Below are 19368 nucleotides of genomic sequence, written 5' to 3' on the forward strand. Positions count from 1 at the left end.
CCTTGACTTCATTTTCATGATGTATTGGTCAAAGTTTTTTTTGTGTCATGCTATATTTTTTTTCAGACACTAAACAATTGGTCAACTTAACTTGTATGAAATGATGGCAAGCCATGCATGTTTTTTTGGTCAGAGTCATTTGACCTTACAGTGTTCTCAAAAACTCACTGACCTGTTGATCATTATCATAAATAAAATCAGGTTGGTCCACCAAATTTGGGGGTAGTGGCCAAGGCCATGATTGTTCTGATGTTCATCTAAGCTTATGCTTTTATTTGCTGTCTTGCTATGGATTTTTTTGGAAAAAAAGTTTGTTTCCAGTTTTAATTCTAAAAAATAATTTGTTTTTTGATTCTGAGAAAAAAAAATTGTTAGTTTCACCCTCAGCTGCCACTATATGTAATGCTAAAAATTGAAATAAACCAATTGTTTTCGACATGGCGTGAAAAAAATAGATTGTTTTTAGCCAGAGAAAAAAAATTTTGTCCACAAAAAAAATCAATAGCCCCCCCCCCCCAGAAAATCAAATGGTTGCTGCCTAGGTCGAATATTTGGTGTATGACATAAATTAATTGTAAGATGTATCAATTTTTAAGGGTACATCTGACGATTCTGACCTAGACCTTATTTCATGGGATCATTGGTTAATATTAAGTTTTCCTGTTCCTCTGATATATGTACTATAAGCAATATGTCAACTATAAATTTACTTTTCTACATTGGCTAGAGGTATAGGGGAGGGTTGAGATCTCACAAACCTTTTTAACCCCGCCGCATTTTTGCGCCTGTCCCAAGTCAGGAGCCTCTGACCTTTGTTAGTCTTATATTATTTTAATTTTAGTTTCTTGTGTACAATTTGGAAATTAGTATGGCGTTCATTATCACTGAACTAGTATATATTTGTTTAGGGGCCAGCTAAAGGACGCCTCCGGGTGCGGGAATTTTTCGCTACATTGAAGACCTGTTGGTGACCTTCTGCTGTTGTTTTTTTCTATGGTCGGGTTGTTGTCTCTTTGGCACATTCCCCATTTCCATTCTCAATTTTATATTATATCTGGTGTAAGGAATCAGGATTGCTATGTGTTTATATCTGTATGGTGATGGTCATTTGATCTTGACCTCATTCTTATGGTTCATTGCCTTTGGTCAATGTAAAATTTTCATGACTAATTTTTAGGATACTCTTGCGTTAGGTCAACGTTATTTGGAATATGTAGTCGTGTTTCTTGGCAGTGATATCACATCGCCTTATCTGTATAGAGATTACTAAATAGATTAACTGTTTAGGACACTAGGCTATCAAGGACTCCAGTTGCCACGAACACAATCATTGTTATTTTCTATTAATTTGAGCAACCTAAATTAATATAAGCGGTCGGGATCTTTTAACTCTCTGACTAAAGATCTCACTATGACTTAGGATGAAGATCAACAACTATAAATCAGATGTTCCTGTTCCTGCCATCACGTGATGTTGAATAGTCCACTTCCCAACATACTAGAACTATGACATATCAATAAGGTTTAGTCTTGGTAGCCCTATTTAACTAATAATAACCGTTAATAATAAATTGATACAATAGGTCACAACCCGGGGTCGGGGAAGGTCGAGGGGTTCGTACAAACCCCCTTTGAAAACAAATAAGCACTGGTAATTCAACGTTCTGTTTGAATTGTAACTGTATCGCGAGTTCATGTAACACCCAGTCCTAGGAAATTCCTGGCTAGTCTACGCATATGGGCCTGTAGGTATAGCTGTTACGTTTGTGAGAGGGCATGCCGTACTATGGTAGGTTGTGATAGCTAGGTTGGCCGAACAAGATGACGTTCGAGAGATATTGCGTAACTGTGTGTTTGTTTTTCCTTATCGTGTGTTGATCTCAATGATTTTATTGAAACACCAATACTTTATAACTTTAGGGGTCAACATTTTTATAACCCAATAAATTAACCAGTTGTAAAATCATTGTAGCAAATTTATAACTGGAAATCTTATCTTTAAACCTCGTATTTTTAACATTTGTAATGAATATTTGCAAGTTTGACAGGTAAATTGTCTTAATTTACATTTTATTATAATGTCATTTCTGTAAATTTGTTTAAATCTAAATATTTTCTCCCAGTGGTTCACATTTCTGTCGATTTTGAGTATATATTTTTAACCGGATTTTTGTGACAAAAATGTCGGTTATTGATTTGGGGATGTACGGCGGGCGGCCGGGCGGTCGGGCGGGCGGGCGGGCGGGCGGGCGGCAATCAAATGTTGTCCGTGCATTAACTCATGAACCGTTCAACCAAAGCTTTTAAAATTTTAATATGTTATTACTGACAACTATACGAAGGTCAAGTTCAATAATGGCGATTTTGACTTTTACCGTTCAGGAGTTATGGTTCTTGAAAGATTGAAAAATGGAGTTTCCAGTTGTGTTTGTGCATTTACGCATGAACTGTTCCACCAAAGCTTCCCAAATTTTAATATGTTGTTACTGATGACAGAATGGAGGTCAAGTTCAATAATGACGATTTTGACTTTTACCGTTCAGGAGTTGTGGTTCTTGAAAGATTGAAAAATGGAGTTTCCAGTCATGTCCGTGCATTTATGCATGAACTGTTCTACCAAAGCTTCCGAAATTTTAATATGCTGTTACTGATGACAAAATGGAGGTCAAGTTCAATAATGACGATTTTGACTTTTATCGTTCAGGAGTTATGGTTCTTGAAAGATTGAAAAATGGTGTTTCCCGTCGTGTCCGTGCATTTTCTCATGAACCATTCAACCAAAGCTTTTGAAATTTTAATATGATGTTACTGATGACAAAATAGAGGTCAAGTTCAATAATGACGATTTTGACTTTTACCGTTCAGGAGTTATGGTTCTTGAAAGATCGTAAAATGGCGTTTCCATTCACGTTGTTGCATTTACTCATGAACCTTTCAATCTAAGCTTTTCAAATTTTAATATGTTGATACTGATGACAAAATGGAGGTCAAATTTGATATTGACGATTTTCACTTTCACCATTCATCAGTAATGGTTCTTGTGATATTGCCAGGACACAAATAAATGTTAATAAATCCGGTTTGCTGTCGTTGTGACAGCCTCTTGTTATATATAATACTATTTAAAGTATTTTAAGACTTTGAATTCTTATGAAAAAGAAAAAAAATGACCGTTGTCGCAGGATATTTGTACCATCTATAAATATCTAATTTCTTGTATTATTCTGACTCATCAGACTTGATACGACCCGAGCGTTGACGGGATATTTAAGCATGGTCAATTGATATTTTCCAAAATGGCACCAAACATATCCTTGGGAACGTCCATTTTAGGTAATGAAAAAACAACGCTGCCTTCAACACGTAGCCTTGTGTCACACCGAACAGCAAACTATATTTGATATATACTTTATTGCAAAATGTGAAAACCACGATGGGTTAAAATGCAAACATAATGTACACAAGAAACATTTTTGGAAAGGTATCATCATGCCACCGAAAACTTTATTATAGAGCCTAGTATAGGTGGTTGGGTGATCTAGTGCGTTGGGCAAAATTTCATGTAAAAAAAAATAAAGATAAAGATAAAAAAAGAAAAAAACGAGTCGGGCAAGACGATTTGGTGCCATGATATCCCAGTAGACCCGTCGAGGGAAGAACGATACAACTTGCGAAAGCAGATTTACAAATCTAACATTTTTTGGCTGATGTTTAGACGAATATAAAGAGAGATAAACAAAATATATATAGCGTGAAAAATTGTATCTTATGTAATACACTAAAATCCTTAGTGGAGCTTTTTATAGTCACAGCTTGTTATAATCGATTATAAGACTAGATAATCATCTTTTAGTATCACACCCTTAATTGTATTATTTATTGAATTTTGTGTATATATAGAGACATGTTGTGTATTTGATAATCTTAAATTTTCCCACAGCCGGGTAAGAAATTATTCATTTTCAATCGTGAATCTATTCAATGTAAAAATATAAGCTGTATAATGTGTAGTGCCGCAGTAGTCGGAGTATCACCAACGCGCCTTTTTTTGCTCGGGAGAAACTTTGTTTGTATTCGCGAAATATAGTCAAAGAATGTCTAGCTTCGCTGCTTTCGACACTTTAATACATTCACCATTTTGACATCCCCTCCGCCCTTGTATTCCCCCGAAACCATGTTTTGCCTCTCTTCCTGGTGTAGAAAATTTAAGGGTACAATATTACTGGTTAATTGACTTAATGTCTTGGTATTCATCATTGCAGTTTTAGACTGACCACAGCAATGTTTTGACGTATTTCGTTTTAGAAATTGTTTTAACTGTCTTTGGACGTCGAAAATTCTTTGAAAGATATGATTAAGATAACACTAGTATAGCTCATGTCATCAAAGTTAGAGGAAGTATAATCTGCTATGCCAGTATGTGTATGGATGAACTAAGATGTAAGGCCAAATAAAAATATATGTGTGGTTCCAGTAACCCTACCGTCCCTACTTTTTTGGCTTAAAAATAGCCTACCCTAAAGATTTTATTGTCATTTTTCATTAAGTACTGTTAAAGTCAGAATGTTGCTCCCATAGACTCAATATAAAAAAAAAACCATAAAATAAAAAAAAAATCCCTACCTACCTACCCTAACTTTTATTCAGATGTAACTGGAACCACACATACTTTTTTATTTGGCCTTATGACTATATGTCCCAAGTGACTGCAACCAAACAACACGAATATTTCATGAATAGGCAGCTTTAGATTTTCATCACATGAAATATTAACTGACATAATTTATAGACTATATAAAAAGGAGTTGTGCTAATCGCAAACGAGACAACTATCCGCCAAAGTTCAAATCAAATGGATGTACAAAATTTCACTATCTTCATTACTCATTCAATCCAAATAAATTTTCTGGATTTTGTAAGTAGGTAAAATAAGGACATTGCAAACTCAGCTGAGACATCGAGTACCCCTGGCAGCCTTTCGTCGCGGTTTCCATTTACGACGAAAAACCAAACTGCATGCCATATTTTTACCACAACAATATACCTTTTTGCTACACGTATCATATCATAGCTATCATGCTTACTTTTTTTCATGGAAAATGTCTGATGCATTTATAAACTTTAATATATGACTTCTTTTAATCGCATCCAAAAAATTAGTTTCAGATACTTATGATGCAATAACCCTCGGCTCATGTTCATATATATTACACACATAACATATCCTCAGAAAATATAACGAAACTGAAAAACTACATAATTTAGCGACCAATCATAGGCAGATCCAGGGGGTGGGGGCCTGGGGGGCCCGCCCCCCCCCTTTCGTGGGAAAAATTTGGTTGATTATATAGGGAATCATTGAAGCATGACTGGAGCGGCCCCCCCCCCCTAGGTCAGTCAGCGGGCCCCCCTTAGGAAAAGTTCTGGATCCGCCACTGCCAATCCCTTTAAACACGTAGAAAGTACCCCCCCCCCCCCCCCCCCCAACTGATGTCAATTTATTCATATTACACTTTCACTGTAATATAAAAAAAAGTTATTTGGTGAAATACCAGTACAATTTGAACTTTAGAACTGACTGCACGGCCTATACCAATTATATTAATGTATGCAAAAGTTAAACACATAATAATTTTGCTTGGCCGTCAGTAGAGTGCCTTACGCCAATCGATTTAATGCGGTTTTGTACAGTAGTGTAATTCTGCAAACATTGGATTTTGTTGAGTGACGTTATTTATAGAATCTACATCCTTGCTACGAAAATGGTGTAGTTTTTGTGTAATATCTAACAGGGAAATACATGTAGCTATTTTGAACATCATGTTATGTACATTGGATCGTGTACATGGCGTAAGTACACACAAAATTATCTTTCTTAAATTTCACTTAGTATTCACTTATTTATGATATTGGGTTTTGGTTAAAATGATCTATAGATGATTAGAATTTACTGCATTTATACAAAAGATAATAGTCTTGTGTATTTTAAACCAAGTTAGTGAGAATTAAGCACTATGGAATTAAGGAGAACATTTGTATTCAATCATCATATTTCTTTCAAAATTATGTCCTATTGTAATGTGAAATCAGTTTGTTTATTTCTTATATACAGGGGGCGATAAGATAAGATATTTAATTCTCCAAAGTAGATCTCCATGGGTAGGGGGCATACACATATATATATACCAAATGTAATCTTAACAGCATACAGTACTTTACATAACATTCATAATACACCTATACATGCTATATATATGCAAATCAGTACATAACCATGATATAACCTACATTATACATGCTAAAAGTTCAACGCCGGGAGAACGTTTTTGAACATGTAAATAGTTTTGCCTTGAGACAACACACTATTCGATTTAATATGACTCACACATTAAGATTGATGTCAAACTTAACCCATGCAGTTGTTGTAGAATGTTATGAATGATCAAACTTTTTACACCGTCAGTATACAATTGCTGTGTTATATTAAAACAGTTGAATTCACAAGGGGGATGACATCTTAATATATATATTGTTTCTCATTTTAAAATATTATCTAAATCACCCCTCGAAAAAAACCCATGGCATGTCAATATTAATGTTGGATAAAATATAATACTAATTTAACAAAAGGAAGACATTTATAGGTCAAGTTGTGAAATTTTTAATGAAACTATCAACATGATCAAACTTTTTTAAGATCTGCAATAAATACCAAATTGTAATACAAAAAAATTGTCTCAAACGCCCAAAAAAGAGAACACCAATGGCCTCATTTAAACCACAACAATATAACAAGGATAACCGAAACGAGAAGAAGGAAATGTAAAGAAAAGGTTATTAGAAATGTTCATTGACAAATGATTGATACATATTATTAGTGTTGGGAATAATGGACTTAACAAATTTATGTCTTTCATTGATAGCTTGTTTGTGGCTTAAATTGTAAGTTTTGTGTATAAATGTGAATTTTAGTGTCAAATTATCCTATTGCACTGGATATTTGATACTGAATGAAATGAGTTAGTTATGCAAATTAACGTTGTCTAACAGAGCCTACGAATTTAGATAAGGCCAACAACAATAATAGTTGTTTACAGTTTCCCTAAATGCCCTGTTATATATTGTTTAAAATCTCATACACAACGTTCATCTTGTTTGCAGTTTTTGGTATTCAATTTATACAACAATGTACAAAGCATGTGTTCTTTAATGAGGGTGGTAAAGGGTTATTTTCGTGCAACGTGATCGCCGTTTTTTATTTCACGTTCAACGTGTTTTTACTTTTTTATTTGACGTTCAGTCGTGCAAGACGGGTGCCTCGTTCAACGTGTTCTGCTTATTTAATTTTACGTGCATCGTGATTTTCAAAGTCTTATTTTGCGTGCTCGGTATTTTCAAATAAAATTCAAACACTTGACAGGGATCGTCAAGAAATACTTTTTAAAAACCGTAAACCAATTATATCATAAATTTGTATACTAAATAGGGCAGTCAGGGGTACTACTTGTACAAGTGTATTTTATTTACTTGAAGAAGTAAAAAAAAATATACACATATAAGTAAATTTGTAGGATACTTATACAAGTGAATTTTATTTACTTGTATAGGTAAAAATAAAATTGGCTTAGTTATGTCCCTTAGACATTAAGAATTTTTTACTTGTATAAGTAAAAAAATCATCCTTTCTTCTTTTCTTGAATTCTTAAGATTTCTTTGCTCTAATAGAATTTTGAATTGTGTACCCTTTGCAGATGTCTTTACCATGTTTACTAATCATTTAAGTGTAATTTCATGGACAATGAAAGTCCCATTTGTCTGTTATCTTCTTAACACTGCTCATTTACAAGCCCCAAAGGAGCAATTTTTGAATGCCTTGCGCAAATATACAAGATCTTTGCTCAATCAGTTTCTTTGATGAATTAATGAGATGAAACATTGAACTTTAATGAAAAAATTTGAGCAAACCTGGGAAAAATCATTAAAGGCATGATTTTATATCTCAAAACTTGAGGATTTTTGTGGGATTGTAAGAAAAATTTACTTATACAAGTAAATTTTTCAGAAAATTAAGGGAAGATTATTCAAACATTATTTATTTACTTATATGTGTATATTTTTTTTCACTTCTTCAAGTAAATAAAATACACTTGTACAAGTAGTACCCCTGACTGTAGGGAATATCAAGTAAAACAAAGAGTTAATATATACAAGAAGACAGTGATTCAGTCACAAAAGGTTCACATAAAAGTATTTATTTTTCGTGCAACCAACGTTCATTACAGAAATTATTTCACGTTCAACGTGAAATAATGTCTTATTTCACGTTTTTTTCGTGCAAGTACCCCCCCCCCCTTTTACCACCCTCTTTAATTATCAAGGAAAACAATTCCAAAAATAAATAGAATCCTACCAAACTACCATGACTTAATACACCATTTGGATTAACATTTGGATTAACATTTGGCTATATGAGTAATTTCGAAACACCAAAAACACTGATTTTGAAAAGGGATTTATGAAATTCCTAAACTAATAAAGTGTTTTTTGTGTGAGCCAATGTTCCGTGAGACAGTACTTTGACCTGTAATGGTTTACTTTTATAAATTGTGACATGGGTGGAGAGTTGTCTCATTGGCACTCATACCATATCTTCTTATATCTATTGACATATTCTCCGGTTCAAGCCAGGGAATTTAAAAAAAAAACGTTGTCTGATTTAATTTAAGTAAAATGAGTGGACAATTTCTATATCATAACAAGATGAGTACAAATGAATACTTAACTATTCCTTGAAAGAACAAATGAGATATGCATCAGATTAACATCACAAGCAGGTTAACATTCATTATATAACTTTGGGCTTAATATAAACTTAATATAATCTACTACTTGTAATTTGAACTTTATATTTTCTCTATAGTGAGTTCTAGAGCCCCGTCCCTTGATGAATATTGCCCAGTAGCAATGTCAACCCTTGCTGCTGTGCATTAGTCATGAGGAGAATCACTATTGGAGTAAAGCTAGTTCTGAAGGATCTCCCCTTGATGACCTTTGCATTCTTGTGATGTAAAAGTCCCTCACTGCTGTGCACTGGTCATGAGGAGAACTACTGCAGAATGAGATACTATATTCCCGGTTCTAATTTTACTTTTTTTTACTTTTTTGTTTCCGTATTAATAAACTTTATATCATATTCTTTTAATATTAAATCGGCCTCATTACACTCAATGCCTCTTACCATAATTATATCCTACATTGCTCATATTATCAATTTATTATTTGTGTATTACTTATTGTGTATTTCACTAATGTTTATATAATCATTGTATTATGATGTTTTTGTGTCTTGTCCGACAAGGGCCCATGATTGGTATAATAAAATAATGTCTAATAATGTCTAATGTCTATAAACATGATAAACATCTGTTCTGAAATTACTTTTTAAAATTAGCTTCACTTTCGGACAATTCGATATTTGGCTATAATAACTAAGCACGTTACGTTGCTATAGCATCAGCGAGTACTGTTATATACATGATAAAAGCTCGAATTAATGCTTGATCGCATAAATGAGAACTTCTGCTTAATAGGTGTCAGTCGATCCCGGTCTGTCTCTCCAGATACTGATATGTTCAATACCAGCAAGTCTACGTTAAATGAGGAGGTTTTGTTTCTCTCACCATGCTAACAGAAGTCGTTCTTCTGTTGAGAGTCAGAGAGAAGCACAAAGACATATATATATAATATGTAATATAAACGTAATCTTTTTCCAGACATAGATTTATCATTACCTTAGCCGTATTTGGCAAAATCTTTTGGAATTCAAAACACTCAATCATAACACATTTTTCAGCAAAATTCAATCATCAAATGTGACCCTGGCCAAATGCTGGCGACGGTATAATATTGCAAGGGTTATATATTATAAAGAATAGACTATACAAATGGAATAATAGTGCACCTTTTCAATATAACGTTAAATATGTTAACGAGAAAGTCGTGGATTGTATTGATGGTCGATGACAGTAGTCCTGGTCAATGAAATATAATGATAAAATTAGCATAATACGATTGTCATTTGAACTCGTTAAATTTCTTTAAATTTTCAACATGATAAACGGCCCGACATCTGCTTCAATAACCTCGGATTTAAACAGTTATGACGATATTCAAATATGTGGTAAGAATTTATTTTATCTTAAAATTAGCATGTTTGCACATAGGCCGAAATTGCTCTAAAGTCAGGTGATTTTTTTTTTTCGACTAGTGAGGACCTCAACAAGTCCCCTTAAAAACCACAGATATCAGAGCTAACGAAGCACAGAACTGGCTTACAAAATGGTGATTTCGGGTGTATGGGTGGGCGGTGGAAAGTGTGTGCTATAGTCCAAGAAATTTAACAGACAGATTGAGAAGCAGTGTACCTACTATTATGAAATGTCTAGATGATTGTTTCTAAATTTTCTTGACTTGGAACATTTCAAACGATAAAACAAACGGCATACTTAAAAACAAAAAAAAAACAAGTATATAAAAACGAACAACAACCAACGATGGTCTCTGAATATAGGGCGTCTGACATGGACAGGAACACACAGAATATGGCGGGGTAAATCTTACTTGTGTACGCTCAACCAACTCCTCTACCTAACCTTTTTTTGATAGTGTTACGAAAGAACGACACAAATCAGTGGTGGATCTTTATTAAAAAAGGGTTGTTAGTGTTCCCAAACCAAGATAAAGGGAGAGGGTTCCAACTATATGTCCCCATTCAAATGCATTGATCGTCAAAAAAAGAGAGGTGCAGACCCCCTCCCCCTTTTGAATCCTCTATACACGGAGAAAACCACCGACCATTTATAGGAACACTATTAAGATTGGAGACGGACGAACTAACAATGTTACCCCAAAGTTGTCAAGCTGGTGATTACTGTACCCTGGTCACTGTAGATGACCATCCTCTTGATGATGACATCATTGTAAAGTTAACTGTGTTATTTATTTTGACGGTTTATATTTTTAGATTTAAAAGTAGAAAGACGATAATGCTGGTCACAATAAAATCTGTCCAATGTAGATAATTAGTAAGATATATTTTATTAATTAACAAGTGTGGACACAGATGAGTGTGGATAGTATGTTTGGATGTTTGACAGTGTTTTATGATTAATGTAGTTCTATGATTTTCCTATATGTGTTATTAACCATGTTAACTATGTTGCACGATGACAACCAACCTGAGCATTAGGAGTGTTGTTTATTTTATATTTAGTTTAGTTTTTATGTTCAAGACGGGCATGGAAGAGACACTAATTGCATTAGTTACTAAATGATTATGATAGAATATGTTCCACATCTTTGATTTTGGATACATTTTATAGCTAGGAGAGCAACACATAATAGGTTCAATTTTTCGTGATTTTTTTAAATTGAGAGATGATATCTGAGAACATGATATAAGGAGACTGTAATTCAGTGGTTGTCGTTTGTTTATGTGTTACATATTCGTTTTTTCTTTATTTTTTGTACATAAATAAGCCTGTTATTTTTCTCCTTTGAATTCTTTTACATTGTCATTTCGAGACCTTTTATAGCTGACTATGCTGTATTAGCTTTGCTCATTGTTGAAGGTTGTGCGGTGACCTGTAATTGTTAATTTCTATGTCATTTTGGTCTGTTGTGGAGAATTGTCTCATTGGCAATCATATCACATCTTTTTTTATATGTATTTACTAACTATTTGTATGGTTGTATTTATATATCTTTGTGGTGGCTTGTCAGTATCATTAGTAAAACACTTTAAAATGTTGAATTGATCCTCAGATTAGAAGACATTTATTGGTTTTTAGTAATGACAATGCCTAACATGATGCTTGGGCCTGATGAGCTAGAAAGTAAGTTTCTGTGTTGTTTTCTATCAATTCTTTGATAATATCTCCTTCAAAGCTGGTGAAAGCAAAACAAAGTTTTGACCAATATGAAAATGATATCACCGAAAGAACCTTTGTGAGCATGCTTCAAAGACTCATAACTACTCCAAAGATAATCTGAAAGAATTTCAAGCATGTCAAGTGGATATTATAAACATTTACTTAATATGTCCAAATATCTAAAAAGTTATAGTATTCAGTATGAAAATGGTATTGCAAAATTATTCTCTTTTCATTTTTTTTGTTAATATGTGGATACAAATATAAGTGATACCAATACGGTATTTGTTGTGGTATGAAAGTGTTACTGTTGTAATTAACATTTACTGTTACAATGTAAATTCACACAAAATAAACAAACGAGTGAAAAATGTTGAACATGTTATTAATTACTAATACTAAGACCAATTAACAGAAAACAAGATCGGTAACACATGTGTTTTTTTTTTATTTATTGATACTAACTCCCACAATACTGACAATACAAAACTGTATCGACTATTATTAAGGCTGGAAAAGATCTCATTGAACCTATAGAGATTTCGTATGTAGTTTCTTGGCTTAAGATATTCAGAAACATACCGCTGTGTCGATCGATGTCACCTTGAGATATTTCCATTCATCAAATATCCCATAATAGCCTTGCTAAAAACTAGAAATAAAAGCATTTGTATTGACTTACTGCGTTGAAGACCCATTTGTGGCCTTCGACTGCTGTCTGCTCTTTGGTCGGGGCTGTTGTCTCTTTGACATATTCCCCATACTCATTCTAATTTTTTTTATTCATATCTAGATTCAAACTTGACGTTAAGTTTGCAATATAAGCCGCGCTTTTATTATCTGCCAGATATATTGTTATGCCTTTGATATACATGTAACCTGGCACGAGAAAATAACGTGACTTGAAATCAAGAGACGGATGCCTTTGTCATTCATTTTGGATAATGAAAAGACCACTAGATCGTCGAGAATATTAACAAAATTATTCATCACGTTTATATATTATTCATGTTGCGATCCCGGAAGTTATTGACGTGGCCTAGATTATTGCCAGTTTTATGTTTTAGGCTATAGTTAATTATTGCCAGATTATTTATTAAAATATCAATATTTGTGCATGTAGAAATATAACGACACTGAACAGCCTTGGACTTTTTTCACTCTATGGTCGGTTGGTTTATACTTCCGTTTTCAATTTGATGTAATAAGTAATAAGAGTCGTACTTAACTATTTTTTACAAATGTAAGTTTGGAGAAAAAATAAAAACGTCATTTAGATACTTCGTCTTCCATCAAGGTGATAAAAGAAATGAAATCATTCATCACGTCCGACCATCTCGTTGAATCAAGACTTCCATAAAAATATAGGCACTGCGTGGTCAGTATATTTATACTTAATCTTGCACACATATTCGCGAATGGCAACTCGGTTGGTTCGACTCGAATAAAAACTCCACAAAAAACAGCATGGTCAAATGCCATCCAATGTCTCGCTTCCTCGGGTCTTTAAAAACGCCAACTGAAATATACGGAAATGTTCTCGATGTTGGTCATACTATTATACTTTTTGTTTACGACGTCATGAAGAAATCATTTCAGGAATTTGTTATTTAGGTAATGATGTCTGGTATTCAACTTTATAAGACTGATTTGACAAAGAACATAATCGTTTGATAATATAATGTATAGCTGAAATTAAGATTAAAGAGATAACAACGTGCCAGAAAAAAATCTAGCACGTCGACTCAAAAAATATAAGATGCGGTATGCATAAAGACCAAAGGGACAAAAGTGGAAACAAATGAAATCAAAATATTTAAAGTTAAGGTCAAGTAACAGTAAATGAACGCCGTCTAGCGGATTCCGCGAAATATTGCGACGTTTTGTACGAATTACGTCCCTTTGACCAGATTTTGCAATGTTAAAATTTCAACCGGCGACTTTTCAATGGGACAACGGTAAATCTGACGGAAAGTATGTATCTTCTAGGAGAATGAACTTGTTTGCTAAAATTGAAGAAATGCTACAGGATTTTGAAAATGAATATGAAAACAGTCATGAAGACGACCTTCAAAACGAAAATCAGGTGTTTGAGTTTGGATATCTGCCGACCAGTTAAAACAAGTGTGAAAACTGTTGATCACTGTTGCTCACCACTATTTCTACATAATTGTGATGAGGAAAAACAGTGTGGTCTCGACAGTATATTGAACTCTGACACAAAATAGTACTTTTGATGTCATTGTTTACTTAAACTAACCAACAAATATGCAGAAATGAAATTTCTGGTGAAAGGGAAATATATTTAGACCATTTTGAGTCAAAATTCACTTGTCTATGAGTTTGCGTTAAAAATTCAGGATTAATGCACTACATAGTACACTAATTTAAGAGTTCCAGAAAACAGGGAGTTATTTTGGTAGTACCTGTGTTTTCAAGATCAGAAATTTCATATAAGACTTTAAACATTGGTTGAAAATTGGCATGTAGAAAGGTGATACATGTACAATTCAGGATATACCTGGTTTCCTTGAAGTTAAACTTAAGGTAAAATATTTAGATAGCTGTGAAAATTGCAAGATTCGGTTGAACAGATAGGGATTTTTAATTGGTGGTCTGACACCTTTATTTTCGTTTTCCTCCCAAAATAACACAAACTGAATAATCATAACAAAAGATGACAAATTCGACTATATACCTATATAGAACACAGAGGCATGATGATTAATTCATTGTAGAAGGAAGAGAAGCGACACACAAAATTAGGTCTTCTCGTTTATAAGTATAGATACTCTAACTTTTCTTTTACAGTACTTTGTATATCCCCATCCCTGTTTCACTTGAATTATTGTCAGCTTATTCGAATATGAGCATGTTTTCTGGCACGTTTGAAATAAATGCAATTCATCTAATGTTTGAATGTAAATTTACACAATCATGTAATTATAAACATTTAGCATGTTTTAAAAACAGGAAGAAATGTTTATAAGTGCAACACACGGTATTTTTTGACAAGAAATCAATTTTTCTTACACTTTTAAAATTCAAATGAAGTAAAACAAGAAATCAATCTGGTTGACGCAACAATGACAATCTGTTTCACAGAATAATAGTGGTGCATTTCTTTCCAGTGGGTCTCAATCAACACTGATTTACAGAAATCTTGGTAAGAATTTAGTCTTAGATGCTTGATTTTTTTATTAGTTGTTATTGGCTTTGAACAAGCTGTCAGTAACTGCGTGTACTGGCGGATACAGAGGGGGGGGGGGGGGGGGCATGAGGGCGTACGCCCCCCTTTTTGCTTGGACTTAGAGTAGACTTCGTAAACTTTGCCATTTCCCGTGTATTTAATTTTTATGAGACAATTCTTTTCATATACAGATTTTTTTTCGCCAGTATTTACTGATTATTTCAAAAGTAAAACTACAAAATACTGAACTCCGAGGAAAGTTCAAAACGGAAAGTCCCTAATCAAATGGCAAATTCAAATGATAAAACACATCAAACGAATGGACAACAACTGTCATATTCCTGACTTGGTACAGGCATTTTCAAATGTAGAAAATGATGGATTGAACCTGGTTTTATAGCGCTAAACCTCTCATTTATGAGGCAGTCGCATCACAGTAGAGTGATTCGGTATGGTTGAGTTGACCAGTTCGTCGAAAAAACTTCACTCAGTCATTTTGAAATTCAAATTACAGGAACACATTTGCAATTCTGAGCATGAAAAATCATGACACCTTCAAAGCGACAAAGGAGTGAGCAAGAAGTATTGACTTCTATTTCACAATTCAACCAAAAAAAGTTATACTCTATTATAATCTCATGAAAAAAGTTCCACATTAATATTATTTACCTACGAAATTATGTTTAACCCCAAACGCCCGCGCCTATCTTAAAATAACATAGCTGAATAATTATCCCCAGTCAGTATAAGCTCTGGATAGATTTAAAGTGCAAGGTTCGAGCCATTGTTTGAGGAGGCAGTCTGAGATCTGAGAGTCTGGCCGTATTTAGATTGAAAACAATAATCTTGTCCACTTTTTGGCTAATAGAAACGAAAATTTCCAACAGAATAATATAGCATTAAATGAACATAATGAATAAAAAACGGGCGTATTTTTTTTTCGGGACGGGGGTTTGCATGAACTGATATATCGAATACTTTTATCAAGATCAGACTGCAACCTGCCTGCTGGTGTGGCCTTTATGTCTCCATTTGTCGACCGTCATTCATAAATTCGTTGTCATTTCAGACTCATTCGTAGCCTTTGGTTAATTTTCAATTGTGTTGGGTAAAACATATCAACCAAACATTTGTATAAAAATTGCTTGTTTGTCTTTTTTAACTCGTGTCGCTCGTATTGTAAAATTCATCGAATAGCGCGGCGTGTATCTTGTTTACAACAAGAAATCTGTGAGTTTATGCTAACTTAACATACAACAAGCGATAATTTTCCATGTCTATTTTTAACTGACAAGTCCCACATCAAATATATCAGTTCATAACTTTTGACCCATACTATAATTTTATGAGAGACAATTTATGGGGAGAATACAACATCAAAAATGTCCAACTCTTACACTTAACAGCAACTATTAAATATACATGTCCCACGTCAAGAACCGTTTAAAAAGTGCATTTTACACTTATTTTATGTTTTTTAGCCAAAAAAAAAAGGTCCCAAAATTTGTTCGCCTCGCTCCGCTCGACGAATTTAAAAAACTTCGCCCCACTTTGCAAAATCCTGGATCCGCTTGTGTATTCTATATGTAGTATGTCAAAACTGTCCATACAAAAACCCTATATTCACTGGGAAAAGACATCGTGTAGCAGGAAATAAGCAGAATGGGGTGCAAGTTTGGGACATTAATACTAAACTTAGTCTTGTACAGTAAGACTAGATATCCCCTATTTTGAAAATTATCACACCATTCGGAACAATTAAAAATATTTTCAAAGTAGCGAAAAGGAAATGAACCACATAATTAATACTGGTCATAAATTCTCCGCTGCTGTAAGTCAGTCATATAGATGACACTAAACTATAATACATTTAAATTTTTAACCTTCTTTACGGTCGGAACAATAATTTAATATTCATACAACAGTTTTTAGACTATAACAAATGAAAAATAAACAAAAATGATGTTTCACGATCATTAATTCATCGCTACATTTTGTATTCTGACGTGTTTGTTTTTTTTCTAATGGTGTTTTCTTTCACGTCCGCAATTTTGTTGAAAGTTTCAATGTTAAAAATAGAACACAAATCTTTTTAATAGATACATGTATAAATAGTTTATGGTTTAAAGAGTTATACATGGAATATTATCCTAATAAAAGAACATTCAGTGGATCCTTAAAAGAATTTTCTTACTAGTATTGATTCGTATGGTTGTCTCCTCAAAGGAAATTGTTCTATATACATATATATATGGGTAAAAATTAACCGAATAAAAAATAAAAATGTACCCTGAAAGTAGCATCTCAAATATAGAATAGAACTGTTCTCAATTCTATTTCACCCATAAAACTTGAAGGTCGAGAACGAGATTATATCGATCATCTCTATATCATACTACTACTATATACCTACTAAAAAAATAAGAGGGGTCCTGATTCCGAAATCCCGGACTTTAAAAAATGAAATCCAGAGGTCCCGAATTTAAAGTAATTTAAAATAAATCCCGCCATCCCGAAATTCGAAAAAAGAATTCCCGGATCCCGAAAAGATTAATTCCGAAATCCCGTATTTAAAAATACCCGATCCCGGGGTTCCGATCCCGGTCCTCCCCCTCCCTCATTTGTGTGGATGAACTAAATAACAAAACAAACATTTACGAGTCATTTCTCAGCCTGTGTGCGATTGTATTTTTTTTTTTGGGGGGGGGGGGGGGGGGAGATTATTTTGGTAGGCATATTAAACATAAATTTTGTACATCTGTTTTTAAGTTATATCTCAATCTCCGTATGTTTGGTTTCCTTGTAAATGTTTTACACGATGTATCTTCTGGAAAATACACCGTGCTTCAAAGACCGTGCAATGTCTTGAGAGAAAGAGAAAATCAGAGAGAGAAGGACATTAATTTATTGTCAAATATAATAAGATCTCAAAGGAGTTGCAGAATAACGGATACTGGCGAATGTAAAAATTGAACAAAAAAGTTTGCAAAATTATAAAGAATAACAACAGAAAATAAAAATAATAAATTAATACAACAGTGTAGACACAGACAAGAACCATGTACAGAATTAAGAAATCATTTAATGATAGAAGAATTTTTACAAAATTGTTTATTGAGGATTTTACAGAATAAGCGTTATATTTAAAGATAAAGAACATTTAGGTCCACACTTCATATGAACCCTTAAACACTCGTTGGATTATCTCGTTGTGGCTGGTCAGTAATAAATACAAAAAGTCACTGGTCAATTCAAAGGTTGTCGTAAGTGATGCAATATATTCTTATTTTCCTGTTCCCCTTGTGTAACTTCCAGTTTTATTGAAGTTTACATCGATCAAAGCCTTATTTTAATTTAGTTTCCTGTTATTACTACCCCCTTTTTTGTCGCATGTTGTGTATCATGTACTGATTCTATATATACTTCGAGCATACACATGTACACTTATGGAAAAATAACTATTTACTAAACTTTTTAAAAAGTTTTTGTAGACTTGTATACAATAAATTTTATGCAGAACAAAAAAAAATATTTACAAAGATGTCAGTTTGTCTGCGTGTTTTAATTGTTAACTTGCAGATGTATAAATAACCGCACGACACTCTTTCAATAATTTGTAGAATCGTTGATATAATGTTTGTTTATATATGCGATGTTAAGCAGTAGTATATGGACAGAACTCGATCTGTCGTGATATAGTACCAAAAAACGAGCTATTACATGTTCTGTTGCTAAAGTAACCGTTGTTTTCAAAAATTTGCCAAAATCATATATCGGAACGGAGAAAAAATGCAAACAGATGATCTACACGATTGTCTAAGAGATTTACGAATTGGTTACCCAAAAAAGTGACAAAATTCAACAATCTCCCATTAGAGCAAATATTAATAAAGATCACAACCCTGACCACATGCACACCTTCAATATATGTACAAACAGACAACAAAGTGAAAACGTTCTAGGATTCAAACTGTAGATGTTATGCGGATTAACTATAATAGGGGAAGGACGGCGGACAGAGGGACAGGGGTAACACCCCACCCCCCAACTTTCAGTTGCGGGGGCATAACAAATTATAGTTTCAATTACATCATTTATTGCGTCAACTTGTAGATTGTAGATAGTAAACCTGATGATTTCTATTTTTTATATGTTTTTACTATTTTTGCGTTCATGTACTTACAATGTATTTTTGTTTGAATTAGTAATTGTTTTAGACATGTGTATTGATAATGAACATACAAGTAT

At 33.5% G+C, this 19368-nt stretch overlaps 1 long non-coding RNA gene across 4 annotated transcripts in view; it reads left to right on the forward strand.

Moving 5' to 3' along the window:
* Positions 1-5658: 5658 nt before the first annotated feature.
* The window catches only part of LOC143052610 (uncharacterized), a 21449-nt gene continuing 7739 nt past the window's right edge, over positions 5659-19368 (forward strand). The window contains exons 1-3 of one of the 4 annotated variants that reach the window (XR_012971174.1): positions 5659-5850; positions 11024-11084; positions 15062-15096. This is a non-coding gene — a long non-coding RNA (uncharacterized LOC143052610). The remainder of the gene's footprint in view (positions 5851-11023; positions 11085-15061; positions 15097-19368) is intronic. The other 3 variants (XR_012971173.1, XR_012971175.1, XR_012971172.1) reach the window with 3 other exon arrangements.

Source organism: Mytilus galloprovincialis, chromosome 11, assembly GCF_965363235.1.
Source record: "Mytilus galloprovincialis chromosome 11, xbMytGall1.hap1.1, whole genome shotgun sequence".
Lineage (NCBI taxonomy): Eukaryota > Metazoa > Mollusca > Bivalvia > Mytilida > Mytilidae > Mytilus > Mytilus galloprovincialis.